We start from the raw sequence: 20,269 nt of genomic DNA on the forward strand, positions 1-20,269 counted from the left end.
TTCCTTCATTTATCTAACGTTGTCTCTCCATTTATTTCCATACTCGTTATCCCGGCGGAGGTTCGAGTCCTCCTTCGGGCATGGGTGTGTGTGTGTGTTGTCCTTAGGATAATTTAGGTGAAGTAGTGTGTAAGCTTAGGGACTGATGACCTTAGCAGTTAAGTCCCACAAGATTTAACACACATTTGAACATACTAGTTAATATGTTTATTAATACTTTGACTCTCGTACGGTTGATGTGTTCCCCGTTTGCTTTTGCACTCGTAGCCAGCTGCCGTTCATAAGAATCCTGATCTGACCTTCCCCGTTTGTACTTTACGTCCATTTCAAGACACTTCCCATGTCTCGCTGTCACATAGCTTGGATTGTACCGTTTTTATTAGGATCCCATACCTTATAATTTTTATCAGTTTCCTGTGTTGATAGTGTTGAATATTTCATCATTTTTGTCCCAAATTTAAGTGGAGATGGCAGCCTTGATGGACTGATGGCAGATTATGTTTTGTAGCCTTGTTCTGTTGTGCACAGTGACTCCCTGACATAACTGTCACTTTATTGTTTCAAAAAGCTTTGTATTTCTGGGGATCGACAGCCTCCAGACACTTAATAAACGTAAACATGGTATGCAGCAGGCTGTAATGCGATTTTTATTAATCGTGCGATAAGCTTACTTCGACTACGCGTCACTGTCAAGCACGTTTGTAACGTATGTCCCCCGTCTCATTTTCAAATCACTCGTAATTAAAAGCAAAATAAATAAATAAATAAAATAAAAAAATACCGAAGATGGCTACATTTTACTTGTAATTAAGAGTTATTTGAAAATGACATGAAATACAGATGTTAAAAATGTGCTTGACAATGACGCGTAGTCGAAATCAGTTGACCGCACGATTAAATAAAAATTGCGTTGCAGCCGACTATGGGCCATGTTTGCGTTTATTAAGGGTTATGGTTTCAGTTACTTCAGTCGTAGAGATAAATTCATAGAAATAAAATTAATGAATTAACTATCTGCATAGATGAATTAGAGTCTTCAAACCCAGCTGACATAATCTGCCTCTCTGAACATCATGTGACCACTGGTATAGAACTTTTAAGTGTTACAGGGTTTAGGTTAGCATCTCACTTTTGTAGATCAGTAATGGAGAAAGGAGGAGTTGCCACATTCATTAGGAACTGTCAAATTTAAGAACATAGACATTCATAAATTTTGCCTAGAACAGCATATGGAAGCATGTGCAACAGAATTAGAATTTCACAAAAAAATCCTTCATAATATTAAATGTATATCGAGCACCGTCAGGTAACTTTAATCTGTTTGTAAACCACTTTGAAGCTGTACTGGCCCATTTAACAACCAAAAACAAAGAAATAGTGGTTGTTGGTGATTTCAATGTAGATTTCCTTAAAGACTCTCCCAATAAAAACTTATTTGAATTAGTAACGCTATCATTCAACTTAATTCCCACTGTAAAGTTCCCCACTAGGGTAGCCACTTGCTCACAAACAGACATTGATAATATCTTTATAGAAAAGTCCAATGAACAAAATTATATTACAAAACCAATAGTCAATGGCCTCTCAGATCATGACATGCAGTTTCTTCTGTTAAATGTTAATACTGAACAGGATATAAAATCTGTTAAATCTGAGCTCAAGAGGGTAATCAATAAGCCAAAAATTGATTATTTTAGGACACTCCTCAGAGACATTCACTGGACTGATGTTTACAGTGCTCGTGGCATGAATGAAAAATATAACACTTTTGTTAATAAAGTGCTTGCCTTATTCGAACACTGTTTTCCCCCAAAACCTACCAAGGTTAGAGCAAAGTCTACAAAAACGCCATGGATTACTCGAGGAATAGGGGTACCTTGTAAAACAAAAAGAAAACTGTATCTGTCAATCCAAAACAGTTCTGATGTTGATGCTATAGCACATTACAAGAAATACTGCAAAATATTAAAGACTGTAATACGGATGTCAAAGCAAATATATTACAAGGAAAAGATAGTCATATCAGATAACAAAATAAAGGCAATATGGGATATAGTGAAGGAGGAGACCGGTAGAACCAGACATGAAGAGGAACAAATAGCATTAAGAGTAAATGAGACATTGGTGACAGATGTGTATAGTGTTGCAGAACTTTTTAATAAACATTTTATAACTGTTACCGAAAAGATGGGGTTGTCACGTTCGGTAGATGCTGCTATGGAATACCTCAGACCAGAAATTTCAAGGAACTTTCATAATATGAATTTGACCCTCACTACCCCAACAGAAATAATGTCCATCATAAAATCTTTAATATCAAAAACATCTAGTGGGTATGATGAAATATCAACAAAGTTAATTAAAGAATGTGATTCTGAGCTAAGTAACATATTAAGCTATCTGTGTAACCAGTCATTTATCAGTGCAATATTTCCTGAATGGCTGAAATATGCTGAAGTTAAGCCACTGTTTAAGAAGGGAGATAAAGAAATAGCATCAAATTTCCGTCCAATTTCACTTTTGCCAGCATTCTCAAAAATTTTCGAAGAAGTAATGTACAGTCGACTTTAGAACCATCTTATCTCAAATAACATACTGTCAAAGTCACAGTTTGGATTTCTAAAAGGTTCTGATATTGAGAAGGCTATCTACACTTACAGTGAAAATATGCTTAATTCATTAGACAAAAAATTGCAAGCAACTGGTATATTTTGTGATCTGTCAAAGGCATTTGACTGTGTAAATCACAATATCCTTTTAAGTAAATCAGAGTATTATAGTGTAACAGGAAATGCTGCACAATGGTTCAAATCTTATATCTCTGGCAGGAAACAAAGGGTGTTATTAGGAAAGAGACATGTATCAAGCTATCAGACGTCATCCAACTGGGAACTAATTAGATGTGGGGTCCCACAAGGTTCCATTTTAGGGCCCTTACTTTTTCTTGTGTATATCAATGACCTTTCATCAGTAACATTACCAGATGCCAAGTTCGTTTTGTTTGGCGATGATACAAACATTGCAATAAATAGCAAATCAAGTGTAGTCTTAGAAAGATCAGCTAATGAAATATTTGTGGACATTAATCACTGGTTCCTAGCCAATTCTTTGTCACTAAACTTTGAAAAAACACACTACATGCAGTTCAGAACTTGTAAGGGATGTCCGACGAGTATATGTCTAACATACGATGACAAGAAGATAGAAGAAGTGGACAGTGTTAAATTCTTGGGATTACAGCTTGATAATAAATTCAACTGGGAGGAGCACACCACAAAACTACTGCAGCGTCTTAACAAATCTCTGTTTGCAATGCGAATTTTGTCAGACATGGGGGATATAAAAATGAAAAAGCTGGCATACTATGCTTACTTTCATTCCATAATGTCATATGGGATTATTTTTTTGGGTAATTCATCAAGCCAAGCTAAAGTCTTCCGGGCACAAAAACGTGCAGTACGAGTTATATGTGGTGTGAACTCAAGAACATCCTGCAGAATCCTGTTTAGGGAACTAGGGATACTAACTACTGCTTCTCAATATATTTATTCCTTAATGAAATTTGTCATTAAAAATATATCACTTTTTCAAACCAACAGCTCAATTCATGGAATCAATACTAGAAATAAGAATAATCTTCACAAGGATTTAAAGTCACTTAGTCTTGTACAAAAAGGTGTGCATTATTCAGGAACACACATTTTCAATAACTTGCCAGCAGCCATAAAAAGCTTAACAACCAATGAAATTCAGTTTAAGAGAAGCCTAAAGGATTTATTGGTGGCCAACTCCTTCTACTCCATTGATGAATTTATCAGTAAAACCAACTGATTTGTATGTGTGTGTATATATATATATGAGTACAATATAACTTCCACGCAATTTCAGTGCAGTAATGTGTTCATTGTAAATAAGTATTATAGTAGTTGTATTACATGTTTATTACCCTATAAATATATAAAAAAACTTTTTTATTTTAAATTCAGTGCATTTGTATTTGTAAAATGACTTTCATATAGTGTTCATTAAAAAATGACGATCATTCCACTTGGGACCTGTGGAATGGCACATTAGCTTATTTGTTTTGGTTGTAATTATTTGTCATGTATTGTTGTTTTTCTGACATGTTCCACATCCTGGAGAACCTCCTCACTACGGATCAATTGGAATGAAAGTAAATCTAATCTAATCTAATCTGGAGTAACAAACAACAACGATAACGAAAAGTGTGTACTCATCCACATGCATACTAAAAGAAATTAGTTGAATTTCATTTATATAGCAGCAAACAACAATAACAACGAAAACTATGCAGTCACCTAGATGAATACTAAAAGAAATCATACAACTCTGAAGGCCATCAATGCAACTAAATACATAGGGCTTACAACTACGAATAAGTTACACTGGACGATCACATAGATGACTTTGTGGGGTAAGTGAACCAAAGACTGCCTTTAGACTAGCAGAACACTTGGCTGAGGCAACAGGACTAGGAAGGAGGGTGCCTTCACACTGCTTCTCCGTTCTCTGCCACAGTACTGCTGCGCAGTAAGAGATCCGATTCAGATGGCACTAACGGAAGACATCGAAAAAGTTCAGCGAAGAGCAGCTCGTGTTGTATTGTCGCAAAATAGGGAAGAGAGTGTCACGTATATGATACGTTAGTTGAGATGCAACCACTAAAACAAAGGCATTTTTCCCTGTGGTAGGACATTTTCACGTAATTTCAGTTGCCAACTATCTCCTCCGAATGTGAAAATATTTTGCTGGCGTCCACCTACGTAGTGAGAAATGGTCATCATACTAAAATAAGAGTTATCAGGGCCTTAGTGTTCGTTTCTCCTGCGAGCTGTTCGAGACTGGAACGGAAGACAAGTGGTGTGAATGCAGTTCGATGAACCCACTGCCAGGCACTTAACCATGAATTGCAGAGCAGTGATATAGATGAAGATTTACAAATGGTTGAAAACAAGATTAGGCTACAGACGGAGATGTTTCTCAGCGGAAGGCGTAGAAAACGTTTTATATTGCAGGAAGGGGAGATATAAAAGATCTCGTTTGTTTCGCAAACGTAGATTAAAAGACGACCTCTGAAAGTTAATGAACGCAGACCAGCTGACAGTGTTCGACTCCACATGTCACTTTAGGAGCACAGTGGCAGTAATAACACGGACAACGGAGAGACTCCAGTGTACTTCCGACAGTGGCCCAGACACTCGCAGCTGGTAGCACGTGTGGTGAACGGGCGCCTTTAAATACTCCTCTCTCTCTCTCTCTCTCTCTCTCTCTCTGGCGTGTCAGTGGATAAAAAGAGTTTGTGGGGCCGTCTGGTCCCGGAACGGATCCTTCGTCGCTTCGCTGCAGACCCATAATTACGGCGGCCACCAACGAGAATAGAACGGAGCCACACGACCAGCACCGCGGCTCTGTCTCAGCTGAGGGAGCTGCAGCTACCGACGAAGTCCGATGTGTCTGCGTTGTGGTACAAACTTGTTAACAACACACTGCCCGCCAATCAGCGTTTAGCCGACATTCAGCTTCTCGCCTCCCCCGACTGTGGCACGTGTGGCGTGCCTGACACCAGAGAACACCGCCTGCAATGTCATGCTGTTTCCGACGTGTGGAGGACTTGCCAGTCATTGAACTACGCCGGCCCAAGTCCGTGTTGACAGTGTCATTGTACCGGATTTGAAATATTTCCCACGTGCAAAACACAATACTACTGCGTGGTTGTTCGGACATACTGCCTACGCCCTCATCGATCGGCAAATTCACGACGGACTCGCCTTTCTGACTTACATTTGGGAACAACAATCTAAGATAAAAAACAGTGGAAAACGCCATGAATATTTTGCCAATTTCTTGTCAGCTGCACTGCACCATGCATATGCGAAACAACTCTAAGATGTTTGCGAGCTCCTCTTATTTCCCTCAATTGTCCATTTAGTCTCGCAATCGAGTTTCGATGATTCGCACACTGATCTCATTCTTGCGTGTTACATGTTGTTCTAGCAAAAGTAAGTCTTGATATATACTTAGCGTCAGGTGGTGAAGTAGAATCAGTGTGTATATATATATATATATATATATATATATATATATATATATATATATATATATAGGGGGACAAAAAAGACGGAAAGTCAGAGAGTAACTGAGTAATAGGATGCGGTTACACTTGGAGAGTATGTAAAAAAAAAAGAAATAAAATTTAAAAAATAAGTAAACAAAAAAAAAGGTGCAGTTCTTGACCCGGGATTATTCTCAATAGCTCCATTACTTATTAAAAAAAATAAGTTTATTAAATTTCAAGTAATTCTGAACGTGCTTATATTGCTTATTGTGCATTTTACTTTCATTGACACTGTTATCACCAACGGCTTTGCTGCAGTGTGAATACCGGTTCCCGTCAGATCACTGTCGTTAAGCGCTTTCGGTCTTGGCTAGTACTTGGATGGGTGACCGTCCGATCTGCCGAGCGCTGTTGCCAAGCAGGATGCACTTAGCCCTTGTGAGGCAAACTGAGGAGCTACTTGATTGAGAAGTAGTGGCCGGAAGAGCAGTGTGCTGACCACACGCCCCTCCACATCCGCATCCAGTGACGCCTGTGGGTTGAGGACGACACGGCGGCCGGTCGGTCCCGTTGAGCCGTCAAGGACTGTACAGAGGGAGTAATTGCATTATAATCGAATTCACCACTTAGCATCACTCATAAAATTATAAACCTACATGACTCACGTACGAGGTGTTGCAGAATTATCGGAAACGTTTTATGCACGGATACTGTGACCCACCCGGATAGTTGCGCGCGTTATTACGCCACTTTGATTCCGGGAGGCCAGCCGGTCCCGAGTCGAATCCACGCAGTCAGCAAGCCGAACTGTTTGACGCGACCACGCAGCGGTCGCTTCGTGACATCATCATCATCATCAAGATCGCGGAGTTGCGCCGACGTATGTTATGGAGATTGTAGTCGAAAGCGAAACGTTAGGCTGAGAATTATGCCTTGGACCACGGACTTATGTCCGTGAATCAAACATAAGTAGCTAGCGCTGTACCTGGCGCTGCTCTGGTATGTATTTATTCCAGTCTTCTATCCACCTCAACGACCCACCCCCGCCTCTCTGTCCACCACCTTCACTCTCACCATTCTCTGTCCACCTCCTCGTCTCCTCTCCCTGTGTCAATCTGCTCCTCCTCCCTCTCTCCATCTGCTCCTTCTTCCTCTCTTCATCTGCTTCTTTTTCCTCTAATATCATCTCCTCCTCCTGTCCATTTTCTCCTCCCGCTATGTCTGTTCATATCGTCCTCCTCATCTCTCCGTCTATCTGCCCCATCCCCGTCTCTGTCCACCCGCTTCACTTTCCTTTCTCTGTCCAACTCTTCCTATTACCCCTCTCTGTCCATTTCTCCCTCCCCCTTGCTGCCTGTCCATCTCCTCGCCCTCCCTTCTCTCTCCACGTTGTCACACAAACCCCAATATTAGGCTGGTGCTTCTTACCTCTAGCTTACAGATCGTAACTAATATGTGTACCAAATTTCACTGAAATCGTTCCAGGGGTTTAGGATGAGCTTTTTGCCTATGGCTTTGGACGCATACGCACGTGCGAAATATAAGGTGTTCGGAAATCCCCTTTAAAAATCCTAGGAATAATAGAGGGGAGAGAGTACATAATATTTTGAGTAGAATCCCATGTCCGGAAACTATTACCGTTTCCGTGGTGCAGCCATTTGAAAACATGTTGATAACGCGACCACTTTTACGAGCAACTATGCGTGACCCAGTACATCACTCGTTTTACAATTGCACTCATTAGCAACCAAGGAAACGAAATGGAAACGGCCTAAGTTTTCACAAACATCACTAACACTCTTCCAATTCTGGTGTGCGACCTCTCCTTGTAGCACCACAGTCACGCCTGCTGACTCTTGAAGTACCCCTTTCTCGAAGCCATTGCGTAACTGTGGTGAAAAGCGTTTTCGATGGAGTGAGACATCGTGGATAACGATCTTGATGAAGGCGACGAGCAGGTCTTTCATTACCGTGAGCTTCGCCATACATAAGGATCGTGTCGGTGTATTCTGCAAAAGTGTGCTCGACCATGTTGCTCTAACACTCACAGACGAGTGAAGGAGGCTCGAACCAGGATAGAGAGGTAGCATGGACGTCAAATGCCATCCCCCTTCCCCCTAACTATCCCGTATCCAAATTACCTAGGGAAATTGTTTTCAAACGGCTGTAACACGCAAACGGTACGTTACCGGACATGGGTTCCAGTTACAAATATTATCTACTCACACCTCTCCACAAGTCCTAGAAGTCTACAATGGGAATTTCTGGACACGCTGAACATTTTACACATATATACCGTACTTAATGTGTATTTCTAGACATGTCTCACCTGTATGTCTTTGTAGTTATGCCCTACAACTCAATGTCTGTAAGGTCCTATCTCATGAACTATGTGCTGTAAGTGATATAATTTGCATATATATCCAGTGGTATGTGTAGCTTCCGTTTGCGAAATGTGTTTCGGACTGAGTTAGTAGCTACGAAGAAACAGATTTCAACATTTCGCATGATGCGATAGTTTATCACGCATCTCAGTGTCTGTGACGACGTACGTCCTGAACTGTGTGCCGTACACTGATCTGGCCAGGGCAGTTGTCGAACATTTTCTGTATCCAGAAAGGCCCGTACAGGACCTGCAACATGCTGTCGTGCATTATCCTGCTGAAATGTAGGATTTCGCAAGGATCGAATGAAGGGTATAGCCACGGATCCTAAGACATCTGAAATGTAACGTCCACTGTTCAAAGTGCCGTCAGTGCGAAGAAGAGGTGACCGACACATGTAACCAATGGCACCCCATACCATCACGCCGGGTGATACGCCAGTATTACGATGACGAATACATGCTTCCAATGTGCGTTCACCGCGATGTTGCCGCCAAACACGGATGCGACCATCATGATGCTGTAAACAGAACATGAATTCATCCGAAAAAATGACGTTTTTCCATTCGTGCACCCAGGTTCGTCATTGAGTACACCAGCGCAGGCGCTGTTGTCTGTGATGCAGCGTCAAGGGTAACCGCAGCCATGGTCTCAGAGCTGATAGTCCATGCTGCTGAGAACGTCGTCAAACTGTTCGTACAGATGGTTGTTGTCTTGTCCCCATCTGTTGACTCAGGGATCGAGACGCGGCTACACGATCCGTTACAGCCATGCGGATGCGTGTCATGTCGACTGCTAGTGATAAGAGGCCGTTGGGATCCAGCACGGCGTTCCGTATCACTAAAGAATGGCTGATCTCGCATCGTGGGCTGCACTGCTTTCCCACCATCATCCCTTTGATAGGTGGGTGGTTCTTACCCCCAGAGTGTTTTTTTCCATACAGTAAAAGATGTATGTACCACGTTTGGTTGAAATTGATCCAGTGGAAAATTCATACATATGATTTGTATGAATAACGCAAATTCAGACCGTGATAGTATCCATTCTACAATGTTGCAAACGTAACTATCTGTGTACACGTACACGAAACCAAGTTCATACATATGTATGTATAAAAAAGTAAATTAAATTCTGCCCGAACAGGCCGTGAAGGCCCAACAGTACCGACCGGCCGCCGTGTCATCCTTAGGGCACAGGAGTCACTGGATGCGGATAAAGAAAGGTCATGTGACCGGCACACCGATATCCCGCCCATGTGTCAGTTTACGAGACCGGAGCCGCTACTCCTCAGTCAAGTGGCTCCTCAGTTTGCCAACAGCGCTCGGCGAACCGGATGGTCACCCATCCAAGTGCCAGCCAAGCCCGGCGGCGCTTAACTTCGGTGATCTGACGGGAACCGGCGTTACCACTGCGGCAAGCCGGTTGGCTGTATGTGTGTACACAGGGCCTAAATGGTTACTATTCAGCACGTACCGCAGTGTTCGAGGGGATGTAGAGACGAACAATGTAATGCAAATCACCTCTAGTCCATCAAACCGTGGAAGAGCCTCACATTCGTCTAGAAAAGCCAGCTAACCTACATCTTATGGGCGCCGCGCGAGGTTCTGGCTTAAGTAGTCGTTGACTATTAAAATATGAAATCGACGTTTCTGTGAATTCCACCTTAAAATATTGTGAATTTTAATGCCATAAATTAACAATTACATCTTATTATTTACGTGGTATAGTTCAAAAAATGGTTCAAATGGCTCTGAGCACTATGGGACTTAACTTCTGAGGTCATCAGTCCCCTATAACTTAGAACTACTTAAACCTAACTAACCTGAGGGCATCACACATATCCATGCCCGAGGCAGGATTCGAACCTGCGACCGTAGCGGTCGCGCGGTTCCAGACTGTAGCGCCTAGAACCGCTCGGACATCCAGGCCGGCCGTGGTATTGTTACTACGACTCTATTGTGCTTGAAAAGTGTTGAGTTTGGATCGAAATGTAAACGCAGTTGGTTTTTGCATGACGTGCACATAAAAGAATTACGAAATAGCCGACGAAGGCAGTAGCGTAAGAGAGCGACAAGATACTGAAAATCTCGCGTGACGCGCGTACACTTTAAGTTAGGTGATTTTTGTAGCTCCGTTTGAGGTAATTTCTCGGCTTGACAGACTACAGCTGTCTCCCATCAAACTGTTCCTTAGTCTCAACTTCCGCTACACCATTGTGGTACGTTGTGAACAGTTATCGTGCATGTGCGTAGGTCACGTACAGTATATAAAGTTGACGATTATCGGCAGAAATGAGTTCTCCTGTGTAATGTGTGAATAACGCAAGGTTACCGAGATCAGACTGGGTGCTTAGACAACCATTTGACGACAGAAAACCCATTGACGAAAAGTCGCTACGAAACACAGTGGCCGGGATACCGGGGCGAATGTGCGAACCTTGGAGACTGTATGTGTACGTGAGTGTCGTGTGTGAGCGCACCGCTATGTGGGTGGGCCGCACAAACAAGCGGGGAGCTGCATCTGTCGCGGCCGTAATTGCCCTCCTCGCGCTTTTTTGCTCCTCTGCCGGGACAAGGCGTCCACGCGACGTCTCAGCCGCTGTGCGTTGTGCCTCAGCCGCGCCCACGCTGTTTCCTGCACAGTGGTCTGTTTACCCTCTACAACGAGGCGGCACTCCACCTGCTTTCTGGTCCTCAGCATTTCTGAGCGCTGATTAATTCTCGTGGCGAGCGTGGTTTCGTTGTCCTGAAGACTGTGCAAGCAGGCACTCGTAAGCCGTAAACCGCAAGCAGGTTCTTGCGACTGTAGTATGGGTACCTGCGTCCTAGAATACTGTTCCGTGTGGACTGCAATGTCCACTAGGACGACAGTAGTGTGCCTGCAAACAGACAACTAAATTAATTACGTAACTTCATTGGTTCGACGTGGTAATTAGAGCCTTACGCCTGCCCCGTACAACTGATCACTAACAACGATGACAGTACAAAGCTGTACATACTTCCATGGTCATTTCTCATCGCCGAACCCAGCTCCCATACGAGAAAGAAAGAAAGAAAGAAAGAAAGAAAGAGAGAGAGAGAGAGAGAGACAGAGAGAGAGGGGGGGTATTAGTATTAGTAACAGCAAAATTAGGATTTTAGGTTCAAATGGCTCTGAGCACTATGGGACTTAATATCTGTGGTCATCAGTCCCCTAGAACCTAGAACTACTTAAACCTAACTAACCTGAGGGCATCACACATATCCATGCCCAAGGCTGGATTCGAACCTGCGACCGTAGCAGTCGCGCGGTTCCAGATTGTAGCGCCTAGAACCGCTCGGCCACTCCGGCCGGCTTGAATAAAGTATTTCTACGTTTACGAAAAGCGGGGTTCACCGTACATCTCCACAAAATGACCTTAGCATGCTGTACCATGAGCGGACTGAGCGCCTAGAGCCGCGAGACCACCGCGGCCGGCAGCATTTTAGGAACGTTGTTGCTTACATAACTAATACTTGCGTACGGCTCGAAAGCCTGATGCAGCTTTCAATAGGACACCATTTCGACGACCTGCGCATTCCTCAGTTAACACCACCAGGCGTGGATTCATGCATTGGGGTCCGGTATTGATTAACTTCTATGATAGGGTGAGAACCGATGTATCCAATGTTGTAAGGCCCATGGCTACCCTACATAAGTGATTTCATGCTAAGTTACAAATAAGGCCATCATATACTAAAAAACTAAAAACCCGCCTCGATTGCGAGAAAAGCACCTAGAGTTAACCAAGGTTTCGGTGTAGATACCTACACCTTCTTCAGAACAACAACAAAACCCACAAGTGCCTAAGAAGACCTTTGTCAATGATTAAAAGAACACCATAGCTATACATTTATAAACGAAAAAGAAAAACGTATAGCTAATCATTGACAAGGGTCTTCTTAGGCACTTGTGGGTTTTATTGTTGTTCTGAAGAAGGTGCAGTTATCTACGCCGAAACCTGGGTTAACACTAGGTGCCTTTTTCGCAATCAAGGCGGATTTTTAATTTTTTAATATATTAACCAACGATTGCTGACTCGTTGCGATGTTGAAGATTCTTAAGGCCATCATAATTTCCAACAGGGTGTATGGTTAACATAAATATAACGGGCTATCAAAAAGGTTCCATTTTCCCGATTACGGGCGATGCTGCAGCGTATATGCGAAGTACCGCCACCCTGGTGCGGGTATACACGATGTTTCCGCAAGAGTATGCAAAATTTTAGAGGATGCTCCACTGAACAATTTGAGGTAGGGAACGTGGGAACGGAGACGTCAACTTAAGGAGATAATAGCGATAAAATCATATTACTGTGTACTTTTATTATTAACACTAGTTAACTGCAAATACACTACTGGCCATTAAAATTGCTACATCACGAAGATGACGTGCTGTGAGTTGCAAATCATTTTCATTTCAGAGCATTCACGCAAGGTTGGCGCCGGTGGCGACACCTACAACGTGCTGACATGAGGAAAGTTTCCAACCGATATCTCATACACAAACGGCAGTTGACCGGCTTTACCTGGTGAAACGTTGCTGTCATGCCCCGTGTAAGGAGGAGAAATGCGTACCATCACGTTTCCGACTTTGATAAAGGTCGGATTGAAGCCTATCGCGATTGCGGTTTATCATATCGCGACATTGCTGCTCGCGTTGGTCGAGATCCAATGACTGTTAACATAATATGGAATCGGTGGGTTCAGGAGGGTAATACGGAACGCCGTGCTGGATCCCAACAGCCTCGTATCACTAGCAGTCGAGATGACAGGCATCTTATCTGCAAGGCTGCAACGGATCGTGCAGCCACGTCTCGATCCGTGAGTCAACAGATGGGGACGATTGCAAGACAACAACCATCTGCAAGAACAGTTCAAATACGTTTGTAGCAGCATGGACTATCAGCTCGGAGACCATGGCTGCGGTTACCCTTAATGCTGCATCACAGACAGGAGCGCCTGCGATGGTGTACTCAACGACGAACCTGGGTGCACGAATGGCAAAACGTGATTTTTTCGGATGAATCCAGGATCTGCTTACAGTATCGTGATGGTCGCATCCGTGTTTGGCGACATCACGGTGAACGCATATTGGAAGCGTGTATTCGTCATCGCCATACTCGCGTATCACCCGGCGTGATGGTATGGGGTGCCATTGGTTACACGTCTCTGTCACCTCTTGTTCGCATTGACGGCACTTTAAACAGTGGACGTGACATTTCAAATGTGTTACGACCCGTGGCTCTACCCTTCATTCGATTCCTGCGAAACCCTATATTTAAGCAGGATAATGCACTACCGCATGTTGCAGGTCCTGTACGGGCCTTTCTGGATACAGAAAATGTTCGACTGTTGCTCTGGCCAGCACATTCTCCAGATCTCTCGCCAATTGAAAACGTCTGGTCAATGGTGGCCGAGCAACTGGCTCGTCACAATACGCCAGTCACTACTCTTGAACTATGGTATCGTGTTGAAGCTGCATGGGCAGCTGTACCTGTACACGGGATCCAAGCTCTGTTTCACTCAATGCCCAGGCGTATCAAGGCCGTTATTACGGCCAGAGGTGGTTGTTCCGGCTACTGATTTCTCAGGATCTATGCAGTCAAATTGCGTGAAAATGTAATCACATGTCAGTTCTAGTATAATATATTTGTCCAATGAATACCCGTTTATCATCTGCATTTCTTCTTGGTGTAGCAATTTTAATGGCCAGTAGTGCACCATCACTGACACAATGAACGTACCACTTGTACTGCATCTTACTAAGTGTGCAGTAACTGACGTCCATCGACCTCAATGCAAGCATGACATCGGCGAACAAGATTCTGACGCACCCTGACAAATATCCCTGATCTGTTTTGAATCACGTCACGGGCAGCTATAATTCCGGCAAGTAATTCCATCTACGTATCCACTGGGGTCTCATGTACAGGTGACTTTAGATATCTCCGCAGGAAATAAACAAGGTATTTAGGTCAGGTGACCTCGCAGGCCACGGAATGGGACCTGCCCTTTCAATCCAGCGACCAGGGAATACTGTGCCGGAACTGCTGCACCGTACTGTACTCTTCGTCTCTGAATAGCGCTGAGTAATGAATGGCTCTGTCGCTGATTCATAGCACGTTCTGTCAAATGGTTCAAATGGCTCTGAGCTTCATGGGACTTAACTTCTGAGATCATCAGTCCCCTAGAACTTAGAACTACGTAAACCTGACTAACCTAAGGACATCACACACATCCATGCCCGAGGCAGGATTCGAACCTGCGACCGTAGCGGTCGCGCGGTTCCAGACTGTACCGCCTAGAACCGCTCGGCCACCCCGGCTGGCCACGTTCTGTCATGGGACAATGTACAGGGTGTTTCAAAAATGACCGGTGTATTTGAAACGGCAATAAAAACTAAACGAGCAGCGATAGAAATACACCGTTTGTTGCAATATGCTTGGGACAACAGTACATTTTCAGGCAGACAAACTTTCGAAATTACAGTAGTTACAATTTTCAACAACAGATGGCGCTGCGGTCTGGGAAACTCTATAGTACGATATTTTCCACATATCCATCATGCGTAGCAATAATATGGCGTAGTCTCTGAATGAAATTACCCGAAACCTTTGACAACGTGTCTGGCGGAATGGCTTCACATGCAGATGAGATGTACTGCTTCAGCTGTTCAATTGTTTCTGGATTCTGGCGGTACACCTGGTCTTTCAAGTGTCTCCACAGAAAGAAGTCACAGGGGTTCATGTCTGGCGAATAGGGAGGCCAATCCACGCCGCCTCCAGTATGTTTCGGATAGCCCAAAGCAATCACACGATCCTCGAAATATTCATTCGGGAAATTAAAGACGTCGGCCGTGCGATGTGGCCGGGCACCATCTTGCATAAACCACGAGGTGTTCGCAGTGTCGTCTAAGGCAGTTTGTACCGCCACAAATTCACGAAGAATGTCCAGATAGCGTGATGCAGTAATCGTTTCGGATCAGAAAAATGGGCCAATGATTCCTTTGGAAGAAATGGCGGCCCAGACCGGTACTTTTTGAGGATGCAGGGACGATGGGACTGCAACATGGGGCTTTTCGGTTCCCCATATGCGCCAGTTCTGTTTATTGACGTATCCGTCCAGGTAAAAATAAGCTTCGTCAGTAAACCAAATGCTGCCCACATGCATATCGCCGTCATCAATCCTGTGCACTATGTCGTTAGCGAATGTCTCTCGTGCAGCAATGGTAGTGGCGCTGAGGGGTTGCCGCGTTTGAATTTTATATGGATAGAGGTGTAAACTCTGGCGCATGAGACGATACGTGGACGTTGGCGTCATTTGGACCGCAGCTGCAACACGGCGGACGGAAACCCGAGGCCGCCGTTGGATCACCTGCTGCACTAGCTGCGCGTTGCCCTCTGTGGTTGCCATATGCGGTCGCCCTATCTTTCCAGCACGTTCATCCGACACGTTCCCAGTCCGTTGAAATTTTTCAAACAGATCCTTTATTGTATCGCTTTTCGGTCCTTTGGTTACATTAAACCTCCGCTGAAAACTTCGACTTGTTGCAACAACACTGTGTTCTAGGCGGTGGAATTCCAACACCAGAAAAATCCTCTGTTCTAAGGAATAAACCATGTTGTCTACAGCACACTTGCACGTTGTGAACAGCACACGCTTACAGGAGAAAGACGACGTACAGAATGGCGCACCCACAGACTGCGTTGTCTTCTATATCTTTCACATCACTTGCAGCGCCATCTGTTGTTGAAAATTGTAACTACTGTAATTTTGAGAGTTTGTCCGCCTGAAAATGTACTGTTGTCCCAAGCATATTGCAACAAACGGTGTATTTCTATCGCTGCTCGTTTAGTTTTTATTGCCGTTTCAAATATACCGGTCATTTTTGAAACACCCTGTAAATACGATACAACAGAGCCACCTTATGGGCATGTAAAGTAAACAAGAACTGCATCATGACTTCCTGGTAATCAGACTCGTCGTCCTTGTTTGCTTGCAGGAAATGAAGAATGTACATGTAAAAGAAAAGCACAGTACGTGTAAACGTGTACGCATGTTAGTTGTAAAGAAGATGCATAACAGTAATGCTAGAGAAAGGGGTAGACACGTTTACTTCCATATCTCCTTATGCTGGCTTCCCCGACCCTAAGTTCTCTACCTCAAATTGTTTAGCGGAGTGTTCTCTGTGTCCTGTTACATTTTTCCACGCTCTTACGGAAGCGCCCTGTATAAGCAGTGACATGTACATGAGGCTTTAGTTTGGTATTCGTCTCTTTCCGACGTGTCTGCGGTAAATGAAGTAACGTGACATGTGGCGAGGTTATTGTCAAATGCGTCCGAACACAACCAATGTGCTGTAATTCTTATCTTCGCTGCGGAGCGAGAAACACCGGTAGACATCCATGGTATGTGTATGGGGCAGCATGTCTATCGAAAACCACAGTTGTGGACTGGTGCGCGACAACGGGTGGTGGTGTTTCACGATAACACACGTCCCCGTACCTCGAATGTCGTAACGCAGAAGTCACGCCAACTCACGTGTGAGATAATCGAGCGGCCGCCCTATCGTCCTGCTCTCTCTCTCTCTCTCTCTCTCTCTCTCTCTCTCTCTCTCCATGCCATTATCACGCCGCCGGTCCCTTAAAAAGGGCCTCGAAGGGTGGGCGAAGCCTGTCGGACGAGGGTGTCCAGCAGGCAGTTACCGACTTCGTCACGCAGCAGGGCACAGTGGTTTACCAAACGGTAGTCTTCAACCTAGTGTGTCAGGGGGATGGTCGCCTTAACACTCACAGAGATTTTGCCTCATTGGCATATTGATTGTGGACTTAATGGCATTCGAACGGACACTTTTTGATCGCGCCTTACACTGAATTAACCACTACCTTTAGGGCTTTAGACAGTTTAATGAGCACCTGCAATCAAACTACAGTAACATTCGGGTTATATAATTTTTTTTTATCCCTTTCGTAAAATCACTCAGTGGTGGGACACGTGAGGCTACTGGGGAAAAAATATATCGTTGATATGTTCTGTTAAGCGGGGACCTAGAAACGACGGAGAGGCTCCGTCCCCGCCGCAGCCTCAGTGGTCCGCAACCCCACGACGACTACCGCAGTCCACTTCACCCCTCCGCCGCCCCACAGCGAACCCAGGGTTATTGTGCGGTTCGGTCCCCGGTGGACCCCCCAGGGAACGTCTCACACCAGACGAGTGCAACCCCTATGTTTGCGTGGTAGAGGAATGCTGGCGTTCGCGTACGTGGAGAACTTGTTTGCGAAGCAATCGCCGACATAGTGTAGCTGAGGCGGAATAAGAGGAACCAGCCCGCATTCGCCGAGACAGATGGAAAACCGCCTAAAAACCATCCACAGACTGGCCGGCTCACCGGACCTCGACTCAAATCCGCCGGGCGGATTCGTGGCGGGGACCAGGCGCTCCTTCCCGCCCGGAAAGCCGTGCGTTAGACTGCACGGCCAACCGGGCGGGCCTATTGTTGATATAATTTATTTAAAAAACCCGTTAAACTTCAGAAAAACTGGACGACTTTTTCAACAGAAAAAGCTTCACAAATTAAGCAAGACGACAACGCGTTGGTCTACGTCTGGGCCTTACACAAGCTATTAGTCGCTTTGACGTTGACAGAGAGAGTTTCTGGGTGTCCTCCTGAGGGACATCTTGACAAATCGGCCCGTCAGATCGAGAAAATCCAGGGCTGACTGGAGGGTCCTGCGGGTAATGCTGCAAACGCTCTGAGATGGGGAGAAATCTGACCACCTTGCTGGCAGAGGTGGGATTTGGCAAACACGAAGACAAGCAGTAGAAAGTACCGCCGCGTGCGGGCATTATCTTGCTGAAATGTGCAGAGTGTTAAGAGGAGAGTTAAGTATTTTGAGAGGTGATAAGTATGGACCAAAACAGGAAAAAAGTGTGCAGTCAACATGCGCTCCAAACTGCATACCTTAAGAGCTGTGACCACTTGTTCACCTTCGCCACAGTGAAACACGTCTCCTCCCCTGCAAGCTCTTCGGTGACACTAACGACCCACAGAGTGCAGTGAACAAAAACGTGTAAAGAAATGGGGACACATTTGTTGTGTTAGTGAGGAACAGCTGAGTTCGCAGTGTAATCTGCTTGCTATTACACGCGAGCTCGATACAATGTCGATTCACTGTACGCCGCCTTTCTGTCCAACCTGTTGTGGAATCACGCCCTCTGCAAAACTGAAGGTTGATGTAGGTGATGGCGGCCATTGGTGACGCTTTCTTGTAGTGCTTGTACGTCATCAATGGGGCCTGCATACACTTAAGTTTCCAAGTGTTCCCACAAGCAAAAATTAATCAAGTCCAAAAAAAATAGAGATGGGGCCCCTCCACGCCCGCACCAACGTGGTGACCAAACCAAAAGTTCTACTGTCACCTCCGTAAACATGTTAGTTATCTAGTAGGTGGATCACAGGATGCTGGGCTGTGATGTTGTCCGTGCGTCTGGGTAAGGCTACGCATTAACACGGTCCATCAGGTGATAGATAGTGGACGAAACGCGAGTGAGGGTAGCGATTTGAAGAGCAGAGGGAAAAATGTGCCATCGCTCGTGCCGTGGGAAAAAAACCTCTGCGACAGTGGGATGGGTAGTAAGAGCAGTAGTGGCTTACTAGCTGCGATAGCTCATGCAAGTTCAGACTGGAGTAATGAGTGTTGCGTACAAAATTATGTGCATAGACAGTTTGTCCATCTTGGGAATCTTGAACCTCAACCTAATTTTGTCTGTTCCAGATGTAGATACTGGCAAGATGTCGGCTCGGGAATTCCGAGACAGTATCAAAATCTCTACAATTTTTCTTGAGATTCGCCCATATATGCAAAAAGAAGCGAGCACAGGACGTCAGTTCATATTATATATATATATATATATATATATATATATATATATATATATACACGGTGTTACAAAAAGGTACGGCCAAAATTTCAGGAAACATTCCTCACACACAAATAAAGAAAAGATGTTATGTGAAAAGTGTCCGGGAACGCTTAATTTCCATGCTAGAGCTCATTTTAGTTTCGCCAGCATGTACCGTACTTCCTCGATTCACCGCCAGTTGGCGCAATTGAAGGAAGGTAATGTTGACTTCGGTGCTTGTGTTGACATGCGACTCATTGCTCTACAGTACTGCCTTCAAGCACATCAGTCCGTAGCATCAACAGGTTAGTGTTCATCACGAACGTGGTTTTGCAGTCAGTACAATGTTTACAAATGCGGAGTTGGCAGATGCCCATTTGATGTATGAATCAGCACAGGGCAACAGCCGTTGCAAAGCAATTGATCGGCGTCTTAGAGAGCACGGAACATTCCAACCTATGACTCGCGACTGGGGAAGACCTAGAACGACGAGGACACCTGCAATGTACGAGGCAAATCTTCGTGCACTTGACGATTACCCTAATGTCAGCGTCAGAGAAGTTGTTGCTGTACAAGGTAACGTTGACCACGTCAATGTATGGAGAACCAGTTGTTTCCGTACCATGTACAGCGTGTGCAGGCACTATCAGCAGCTGATTAGCCTCCAAGGGCACATTTCTGCGAATGGTTCATCCAACAATGTGTCAATCCTCATTTCAGTGCAAATGTTCTCTTTAGGGATGAGGCTTCATTCCAACGTGATCAAATTGTCAATTTTCACAGTCAACATGTGTGGGCTGACGAGAATCCGCATGCAATTGTGCAATCACGTCATCAACACAGATTTTCTGTGAACGTTTGGGCAGGCATTGTTGGTGATGTCTTGA

This window comes from Schistocerca cancellata, chromosome 10 (genome assembly GCF_023864275.1).
Source record: "Schistocerca cancellata isolate TAMUIC-IGC-003103 chromosome 10, iqSchCanc2.1, whole genome shotgun sequence".
Lineage (NCBI taxonomy): Eukaryota > Metazoa > Arthropoda > Insecta > Orthoptera > Acrididae > Schistocerca > Schistocerca cancellata.